This window comes from Mytilus edulis, chromosome 13 (genome assembly GCF_963676685.1).
Source record: "Mytilus edulis chromosome 13, xbMytEdul2.2, whole genome shotgun sequence".
Classification (NCBI taxonomy): Eukaryota; Metazoa; Mollusca; class Bivalvia; order Mytilida; family Mytilidae; genus Mytilus; species Mytilus edulis.
The window spans coordinates 55,961,847-55,972,698 of record NC_092356.1 but is presented as its reverse complement, the minus strand read 5'-3'; the positions used below and the strand labels follow the sequence as shown (position 1 = coordinate 55,972,698).

At 33.8% G+C, this 10,852-nt stretch overlaps 1 pseudogene; it reads left to right on the top strand.

Annotated features, from left to right (window-relative positions):
• The first annotated feature begins 4,482 nt into the window (after positions 1-4,482).
• Positions 4,483-10,379, top strand: LOC139500417 (uncharacterized; annotated as a pseudogene).
• Positions 10,380-10,852: the final 473 nt, after the last annotated feature.

The window sequence follows — 10,852 nt, the reverse complement described above, 5'->3', positions numbered from 1 at the left end:
TATGGATAGCCTTATTTTTTTACATAAATAAGGCCGTTAGTTTTCTCGTTTGAATTGTTTTACGTTGTCTTATCGGGGCCTATTATAGCTGACTATGCGGTATGGGCTTTTCTCATTGTTGAAGGCCGTACGGTGACCTATAGTTGTTAATGTCTGTGTCATTTTGGTCTTTTGTGGATAGTTGTCTCATTGGCAATCATACCACATCTTCTTTTTTATATTAACCAGGAAATTAATGCTGACATTCCCTTACAGCCCCGGTTTTTCGGTGGGTTTCGTCTTTTGTTTTCTGTGTAATATTTTTTTTATGATTATTATTGGCCATGATGCTGTCTGTCTGGTTAAGTTTTTTTTATCCTTATACAGAAACGTTCCCAACAGAGTTATGGAGAAAATGACACATTACGTAAATTGACACGATATAACAAATAATTGCACCAATACGGAAATGTCTTGTCAAAAACTCACTAACGACTACCGTAAGAAAACAGAATAGTATTCAAAAATTTAGGATTCAGTTTTGTTAGTTACGTTTATTTGTATTTTCTTTATTGATTTAGGAGATTTGAACATCGCGTTCGTGAATTCTAAAGTCGCACTCGATCTTACTCCCTATATAGCGCATTCGTGAATTCTAAAGTCGCACTCGATCTTACTCCCTATATAGCGCATGCGGTTCTCTCGATAATAAAGTCGCACTCGATCCTACTCCCTTTATAGCGCATGCGGTTCTCTCGGTTTTAATATTTACTTGATGTTTTAGATTTTAACGAGAGAAATTTATGTATTACTGAAAAATTATTACACCAGTGTTTTCGATATCACAAACTAGTCAAAACATTTACTAAATTTTATCATCGGTATAAGGACATCATTCGTAAATATAGCTCAACATGCAGACTTCTTATACGTTCAGGTATTTCACATCCAATTTTTTATGGAAATATTCTTTATAAAGCACAAAGGTGTCAGTATGCACCTAAAAAACTAACAAAACCTTTGAATAGACTTATTAAGAAGGGATATAATTACGATACTATTGTCAGGTCATTAAAGATTGCATATTTTGGCGTTAAAATTGATTCACTTATAGGGTCTTTGCATGGGAACTAAACACATTTATTCAAAAAACAGTTGTTGGCATGACACGGGTTATGATTTTCTCATATATTTTATGATGGTATGATACTAAACCCCTAACGGGAAGGATTGTGCCTGGTGTTCATATGATGAAATCATAATCTTTCAGTCAGTTTATTTGAAGTCTGGAGCTGGCATGTCAGTTAACTGCTAGTAGTCTGTTGTTATTTATGCATTATTGTCATTTTGTTTATTTTCTTTGGTTACATCTTCTGACATCAGACTCGGACTTCTCTTGAAGTGAATTTTAATGTGCGTATTGTTTTGCGTTTACTTTTCTACGTTGGCTAGAGGTATAGGGGGAGGGTTGAGATCTCACAAACATGTTAAACCCCGCCGCATTTTTGCGCCTGTCCCAAGTCAGGAGCCTATGGCCTTTGTTAGTCTTGTATTATTTTTAATTTTAGTTTCTTGTGTACCATTTGGAAATTAGTATGGCGTTCATTATCACTGAACTAGCATATATTTGTTTAGGGGCCAGCTGAAGGACGCCTCCGGGTGCGGGAATTTCTCGCTACATTGAAGACCTGTTGGTGACCTTATGCTGTTGTTTTTTCTATGGTCAGGTTGTTGTCTCTTTGGCATATTCTCCATTTCCATTCTCAATTTTATTGATGTGTATCATCCTAAGTGTATGTGAACATCGGTAAACTAATGTTACCTCTTGTGTGAAGACTCACTTTGTATCTTCGATTTGAACCGCCATCTGCTTTATAACGAGTTTGAAATAATCGAATCCAATGTTTTAAACTGTATTTATAGTAATAATCAACGTTTTAGTTTGATTTAAATGTTCAAATCCCCAACCATAAACATATATATTTAGCTACCTCTAGGTTTTAACATTTTTAATTAAGTCGCATGTATCCTTTGGCATATTTTGGCACTCCTTAAATAAAAGACCTTAAATCAAATACCTAAAATTGACTAACAAAATATAAAAACTTTGTAAATAAATGCTCGCCATTATACTTCAAAGAAAGAAAAGGTTAGAGAACTGGATCATCTCATCATACGCAAAAAAAGCAATTTAAACAATCAATTTTAAATTTGATCATATATGTATGTGATGTTCGTATGTAAGACTGAAGTTAACAACCGATGTCCATAAGGAGAGTAACATTTTCCTTTACCTAGCATTGTTAAACGTTTCAACAACTTTATAAGTGTCAAAATCAGAACGAACGTGCAGCAGTGCAGGTGAAAAAAATATTTCTTGTATCATGGTCGATCTCACATACGTTTTTTACGCGTTTCAGAGCGCTAACGAGCGTTCAGCAGTAGCGGTTGAGGGTGGCATGGTGAGAAGTATTTGCAGATTACAGAATATATTTGGGTTAGGTTTTTCGGAGTCATCTCCAATGTTGCATGGAGTTTATCTGGTTTATTAAATGAATTAATATTCCATCGCGCAACCCACCTTTTTATTTCGAGAAGAAACTGATCTTGTGATTGAAAGTCGGACTCGTAGGCGCGAAAATATGCGAATTTGATGGTCCCGATTCAAACTTTTCAGATTGTTTTGTAGAAGCATCTGGGCAAGAAAACATTCTTCCGAATTGACAAGACGATCTCTTAGGTCTTTTAGAAGATGGTCTAAAAAATTGTATATACAGTGCGACGTGCCTATAATCCAGAATACCGACAACATCGGATTTCGGCCGATTAATTGACGACCGGTATTTCTTGGTTTCGAAGGAACGATTTCTAAATGTTCGGCTAACTCAACGGCTACGTCTTACAGACAATTGAATGTCGTTTCTCTCGTTTTCATGGACAAACATGTACAATGGACACAATGGCAAGGTTCAACATGTGTGTTTTACAGTGCATATAATTTGCCGTCGACCGTCAGTCATTCCCAAAAAATGGGTACAATTGCAAAATTACAGTGTCACCGGCGTATACCCAGAAATTGCAAGCTTAATATATGTCACTGATATATTTTTCGTGTTCTTAGTGATTAAAATGTATACTGAAATAAAATCATATCCTTTTTTGATGTAAATCGTAAATATATTTGTGTGATTTTAACATTCATAAGACGGAAATCACACCAAATACGCATGTCGCCAAGAAAAATTCCAAATATCGGTGTGAATTGAAAATACTTCATGAATCATCAGAACATATTTATACGATTGCCCAATATGACTTTTAGCAATGTTGATACGTCAAATTTTAAAATGCTGCCTTTAACCTTTGATGCAATGAAATGAAAATTGAAAAAAATCTTCTTTTTCTCTTTTTTTTCGATTGTCGCATATAAGAATCTAAACTACGTAACGCGTATTCTGGAACGTTCTAACCAAGGACAACTCAAATGATGATTATTTTAATGAAAGGACCCATAAAGCTTCTCATTAATCAGTTTTCATAAAGCAACTCAACAGTTTTGTTACAAGTTTCCAAAATAATGTAAATAAAACTAACCTCCGTGACGCAGTTGTTTCAGTTTTAGTGTCGGACGTTTTTATCAGTATCAGCGGCTACTGACACCGCCGGAAGTAATTTTTGTAGCAGACAGCTTTTATTATAAATGATACAGACGAACAACATACAGACATTGAGAATATTTTTATTGTTTTTAGAAAGGTAGGTTAACTTATTTTTTCCCTACTATGTGAGCAACATTAAAACGTATAATAAACGTTATATCAGCCATTTTCTGGGATATAAAATAGTGTACAACACAACTTGTGCAAATACGACGACAATCACAACTTTAACAGCGGTGCATAGGAAAAATTATCAAGAATATTTATAACTTATCAATGTAACGGAGGTTATGCAAATAAACAAAATATTCAAACATGCAAACACGAACATTACAATTAAAGTTCTTGTACATTGTGATAGATACCAAGTCAGTCCATCCATTACCACTAACAAATATAAAAAAGAGGCGTTATTCATAGACGACATCATTGATTTACGTTACGGAGGATAGAAATTTTAGAGAAAAAAAAGTTTTGTTCTTTTATAGGACTTTACTGTTCTTCGATAAGGATTTACTAAGGAAAATATTTAATTCTGTTGTCTTGATAGTCATTTAATTCCAATATTTACATTCATTTATATGTTTGATGTTAGTACGAACTGGAGTTGTCCGTTATGGAGGTTTTAAATGTCGTTACGGAGGATAGAAATTTTCGAAATGAAATCTAGTTGACTCAAAAACTTCATGGTCGAGTATATAGTATGTATGTGAGTGTTTGATGGATTGTGTGCGTGTTCTCTTGCTTGCTTGCTTGCGCATGCGTTTTTATCAATACAATGTTTTTCCATTCTTTTTTTAACATTACAATTATTATCAATACATTATTTCCTTTCTTCTAGAAAATGCCACTGAGTAATACAGAAAGACAGAGACGATATAGAGAGAAACAAAAAGCCAAAAAACCAGTTGCATATCTCAAGAAAGAAGCTCAAAGAAAAAGAGATGCATATATTCCATCGCATTTACTTTCCCCTGATGCTTTAAAGAAAAGGAGAGAAGAACTGTGTAAAAAGTCATAACGTCGTTACAAGAAAGTCAAACGAGTACAAAATGAAACAATCGAAGTTGCAGGACCTTCCACCTCGTCCACACTGATAGTCAAGTTGCCAATCACCAACGTGAAAAAGGGAAAGCAAGTGAGAAAAACATACCGAAGATCGTTAAGAACAGCCTATAGAAAGAATAGTGAACTGTCTGATAAGAATATAGAACTAGAAAGAAAGAATAAAAGGTTACAGAAGAGAATAGAGCGTTTGAATAAAAAGAAACCTTCAATGATGTTAATAACATTAACGGTACCAATTTTTCTGCACCAGATGCGCATTTCGACAATACATGTCTCTTCAGTGATGCTAATCGGAATTATAAACATCTACAGATGTCCAGTATGGATAGTGAGGCGGGCATTTCTGTCAATGAAATGACCCCTAGATCCAAAACTAGAACAGAAGTCAATTCATTGAAACTAGATAGGAAAAGAGTAGCACAAGTAAGAAAAAAACTACTACTTTCCAACACAGTGCTCCATAGCATACAGTCATCAGTTAAACAGAAAAAAAGAAAGGCATTAAATCAATCTGGTCAGGCATAATTTCCAAGTACCGGTGTTCATCAGCCTTGAGTAGATCTCTCGGTATTAACAGAAAGAAGGTTAGTGCTTTGTCAAAAGCAAGGAAAGGCAAAGCTATGTCCGAACAGGTCAAACATATAGTAATAGAGTTCATAGAAAGAGAAGATAACCGTACTACATTGCCCGGCAAGAAAGATACCAAAACAACAAACAAAGAAACCAAACAGAAACATGTTTTTCCGATTATGTAATGAACTTGTACGAAAAGTTCAAACTGGAAAACCCGACAATCCATATATCAAGAACAGTATTTTACAAGTTAAGACCTCCTCATATAATTCTCGCTGACTTTGCAAACCGAAAAACATGTCTGTGTTCGAAACATCAGAATTTGGCTTTGAAAATAAAGGGTCTAAAAAATGGAGGCTTGAGGTGCTCTAAAGATCCTGATATACTCATCAAGGAGTTTCCTACAAATGAAGAGATACTAGAACAGATAAACATGCTTGAATCAACAACAATCAAGTTTACACAGTGGAAAAGAGTTCCCGATGGAACAAAAATGAGGTTTAAAGAAATAGAAGAAACGTTACCGAAAGCAGACTTCTGCGTCAAATTCGATAAAGATCTTGCAGAATTTAGAGATCATGTTGATAGGGTCCATACCCAATACAGTGAACTGAAAAGACTTCGTGAAAATCTTCCAGAAAATGAGGTATTAATATGGATGGATTTTGCAGAAAACTTTGGTTGTGTCTCAGTTGAAGAAGTTCAGTCAGCATATTGGAATGCTGCCATGGTCTCATTACATACTATGGTAGTTTATTATCCCGCGAGTAAAGACAACAGAATACAAAGTTATGTTGCTGCTTCGGATGTATTGTCCCACAATGCTGTAGCTGTCTATACGATCCTTAATCAAATGATAGGAATCCTAACAGAAGAAAATCCAAATTTGAAAAGAATGCATTATCGTAGCGATTCCCCGACGAGTCAGTACAGGAACAAAACTATTTTCCAGTTTATCGCAATGCATGAGGAAGAGTTTGGAATGCCTGCTCGATGGAACTATCTTGAAAGCGGTCATGGCAAGGGGCCATGCGATGGACTCGGTGCAAGTGTCAAGAGAGCAGCCGACAATGCCGTCAATCAAGGTAAGACATCTATTCAGTCTGCCGACGATTTTATGGAATGGGCACGTAGAGCCAGGGAATATGGGAGTAAAGTAAAATACATATTTTACAACCAGGAGGATTATGATATCTCCGAAAAGTTTTTGTCCGAAAGAATAACACCCATTGCAGTCAAAGGAACATTCAAAATACACTATGTCATTGGAAATGGAATAAATGAAGTTTACTCAAGAGTTACATCATGTTATTGCAACAAATGTATGGTTGATATTTCCACTTGCGAAGGATACACACTTCATCGACTTGTAAAGGACATGGGTACCAGTGGTGTTGTAGAAGCTCTAGAAAATTCAGAACACGAGGGAGAGACGGTAGAGGATAGAAATCTAGAAGAAGAAGTAGAAATGAACAGACAAGAGACGGTGACACTAGATAAACTTTCGAAAGATACTTGGCCTATTAGGTTAGATAGAAATAGACATGGTGGAGGTGTGACCATTTATGTGAAAAATAGTCTACATTTTATTATACAGAATGACATATCTGTAAGCAATCTTGAGTTGCTTTGGGTTGAAGTGAGGAATTATAGTAATGAAAAAATTTTAGTTGGTGTTTTATACCGGCCTCCTAACTCTAATTCTAATATATGGGACTTATTTAATGAGTCAGTAGATAAAGCAATTGATTGTGATTTGCCAATTTTCCTTTGTGGTGATTTCAATTGTGATATGATGTCAAACACAAGTAACTCTTTTAAAAAAGTTACTTAACCGTTTAAACTTAGAAAATGTTGTTTGGGAGCCTACCAACTTTACAACCCAAACTGGAACTTGTATTGATTTATGTGTGACTAATCGCAAGAACTTAATTAAATCAGTAACTGTTCTTACACCGATATGCAGTTCTCATTAAGCGTGCAGATTACGAAGGTCTTAAAAACCAGTTGAATGATACTGACTGGGATGATGTTGTTTTTAATTCAAATAATATAAATGATGTTTATATGAACTTTGTCAGAACATTCGAAAGTACTGTAAATAGATATATACCTACTAAAACTATTACAGTAAGACCAAATGATAAACCTTGATATGAACAACTTAATAAGAAACAAGATAAGACATCGTAATAGAATTCACCACAAAGCGAAAACTTCAAATAATCCAGATCACTGGAAAAAATTTAGAGAAATTCGTAATGAAATTATCAGCTTAGTTAGAAAGGCAAAAAAAGATTATAAGTGCAAACTGACATCTCAACTTATTGACAAAAATATTCCTCCTGGTAAATGGTGGCGCATTGCCAAGTCTGTATCAAATTTTACTAAAAATAGAGAGTCCCCCCCCTTTTTTGGAACATGATGGCCAAGTTTTTATTCATCCATTGGACAAATCAGAGATCCTGAACAATCATTTTGCTAATATAGCTAATATTGATACAGAACCAGAAATTCCGGATAATAACGAGCCTCCTCCATGTCATTTAAAAAAAATTGTCATCACTGAGAAAGAAATTTTAGATCAATTAAAAATCTTGAATGTTAACAAACCAGCTGGACCTGACGGTATCATTCCTAGAATTTTAAAAGAGGTTGCTACCTTTATTTCTAAACCATTAACTAAGTTATTTAATATGTCTCTATCAGTTAAACAGGTTCCACTGTTATGGAAAATTGCACATGTTAATCCTATTTTTAAAGGAAAAGGTAGTCCACATTCAGCTCTAAACTATCGTCCAATATCTGTTACTAGTATTGTTTGTAAGATTATGGAAAAAGTTCTATTTAAACATTTATATAACATGTATAATTATATGAGAAGTAACAACCTTTTGTCAAAGTTTCAATCTGGATTTCAGCCAGGTGACTCTACTGTTAATCAGTTAATTGAAATATATCATAAAATTATTAGTAATATGGATAGTGGGAGGGATGTAAGGTTTGTATTTTGTGATGTATCTAGAGCTTTCGATAAAGTTTGGCATACAGGACTTTTATTTAAACTTAAACAATCTGGCATAAATGATCAGCTCTTATCTTGGATAGAAAGCTATCTTTCAGATCGTCAACAAAAGGTCGTTTCAGAAGGTTTTTCGTCAACTCTAAGAAGTATACATGCAGGTGTCCCCCAGGGATCAGTTTTAGGACCCTTTCTGTTTCTTATTTATATAAATGATATAGTTAATGACATTTCTAATGATATTAGACTTTTTGCAGATGACACCTCTTTATTTGTTATAGTAGATGATGATCCTGCTGTAGCAGCTGCTTCTTTGACTGATGACTTGGATGTTATTTCATATTGGGCAAAATCATGGGCTGTTCAATTTAACTCTAAGAAAACTAAAAATATTGTATTTACAAGAAGGGAAAGGGAACACCCACCTGTATTTTTGGGGATAAATGGGGAAGAGGTAGAGAAAATAAATATTCACTGTCATCTTGGGATAACATTTCAGTCATCAGCTTCATGGAACTCACATATTGATATTATTTATAAAAAAGCATGCTCTCGTCTATCTGTGCTTCGTCAAGTTAAGCATTTATTAGATAGGAGTTCACTTATACGTATTTATTATGCTTTTATTAGACCTATATTAGAGTATGGTGATGTTGTATGGGGCAATTGCTCCCAGCACGAGTCTGAACTTCTTGAAAATATTCAGATAGAAGCCGCTAGAATAATTACAGGTTTACGACGTAATTTCTCCAGACAAAAACTTTATATTGAATTAGGTTTAGAAACTCTGGAGAATAGACGTAATAAACATAAGCTTGTACTATTCTATAAAATATTAAATGGGAAGACACCTGCATACTTATATGAGTTAGTCCAGCCATATCTTCCCAGACAAACCCCTTATACTTTGAGGAATGAAAATAACACTTTTCATCCGCTTCTTGCTAGAACTAGCTCTTATTTCAATAGTTTCATTCCTTCCACTATAAGACTTTGGAATAGTCTTCCTTTTAGTTTACTAAAATCCCCAAGTTTGGGTATATTTAGAAGTGGACTGGAAAAGTTTTATAGGACTGATGATACATTTAAACCCTTCAACTATGGGATAAGGAAACTTAATATAAGTCATTGTCAACTCAGAAATAATGCTAGCAACCTAAAATCTCATCTGTTTAATCAATTCTTATCCGAGAACACTTTTTGTGCAAACTGTAATCACCCTGTTGAGGATAACAAACATTTCTTTTTCATTTGCCCTAAGTACAATGATGTAAGACAGATCCTTCTTGATTCCATTAACTCCATTGCTTATAATGTTGATATAAATATTGAATTATTACTTTTTGGAAACAGATTATTTTCATATGATATGAATATTGCTATTTTTAAATCTGTTCATAAATATATCAGTGACACTCAACGTTTTGTTTGAAACTAACTTATTTTTTTTTTCATTTAGTTTTATTTTTTATTTTTTTCCTCCACTTAAACATTAATTCATTTAATCCACTAAGCAAGCTTAGTGTCTCTTTCAAGCCATATATATATATTTCTAATGACTTATAAAGGATATTTGCATGTTTCAAGGTTCTTGAATACATGATGAGTAATTGCCTATATACTTAAATATACTTTGCATTTAGTAACACTGTAAACATATATTTGCTCGTGTGTGCTCATAAGTAGCATGCATGTTCCACTACATGTATATTGCATTATTTTAATACAGTTGTTATAATTGAATTATACCTTGAACATGTAATATGGAGAGAGCTTTTATAGGCTGTGCCTGTTGCTCAATCCTTTTCATATCTTAATGAATAAAATATGTTTAAAATCAAATTAAAGATACTTGGGTTGCAGCAATGTACGAACGAAAATGGTACATTGGACAAGTTGTAGATATTGACGAAAATGACAAAGAAGTTCAAGTAAAATTAATGACAGAGACTGGTCGATATGGCGAGAGCTTCCAATGGCCTAAGGAAGATGATATAATCTGGATCAAACTGGACAACATTTTATGCATTATCTTGTCTCCTCCCAATCCATCAGGAAAGAGGATAAAAATATGGTAAATGATTTTTACTTTTCGGTTACTAGAAATATAAAATTAAGGTGAACATTATTCGGTTTAGGTAAAAAAATATTACTTAGTGATAGTCGTTGAATCGTTACGGAGATTTTGACATGAACAAGTCCATTTGACTAAAAGAAACATATAATTTTATAGAAAACATTTTTTTTAGTTTGTATTGTCAATAATTTGTTTTGAAAAGCTAGCATTAAAGAGTTGAGTGTTACTTTGTATCAGCATTTGAATACCGGTTTGATATTAACCTCCGTAACAAAGATAGGGTGTGGATTTACAAGCATAAAACATTCATACCAGTTATTCAAAACATATATAATGGGGTTTTTCCTGTAAAGGTGTATTATGAAACTAGAATAGTATACAACATAACAATTCATTAGTTTAAATTCATTACTAATTAAGTTGTGAAAACTACTAATTTGAATTAATTTGTAAACACTATTTTAATTTAGACCT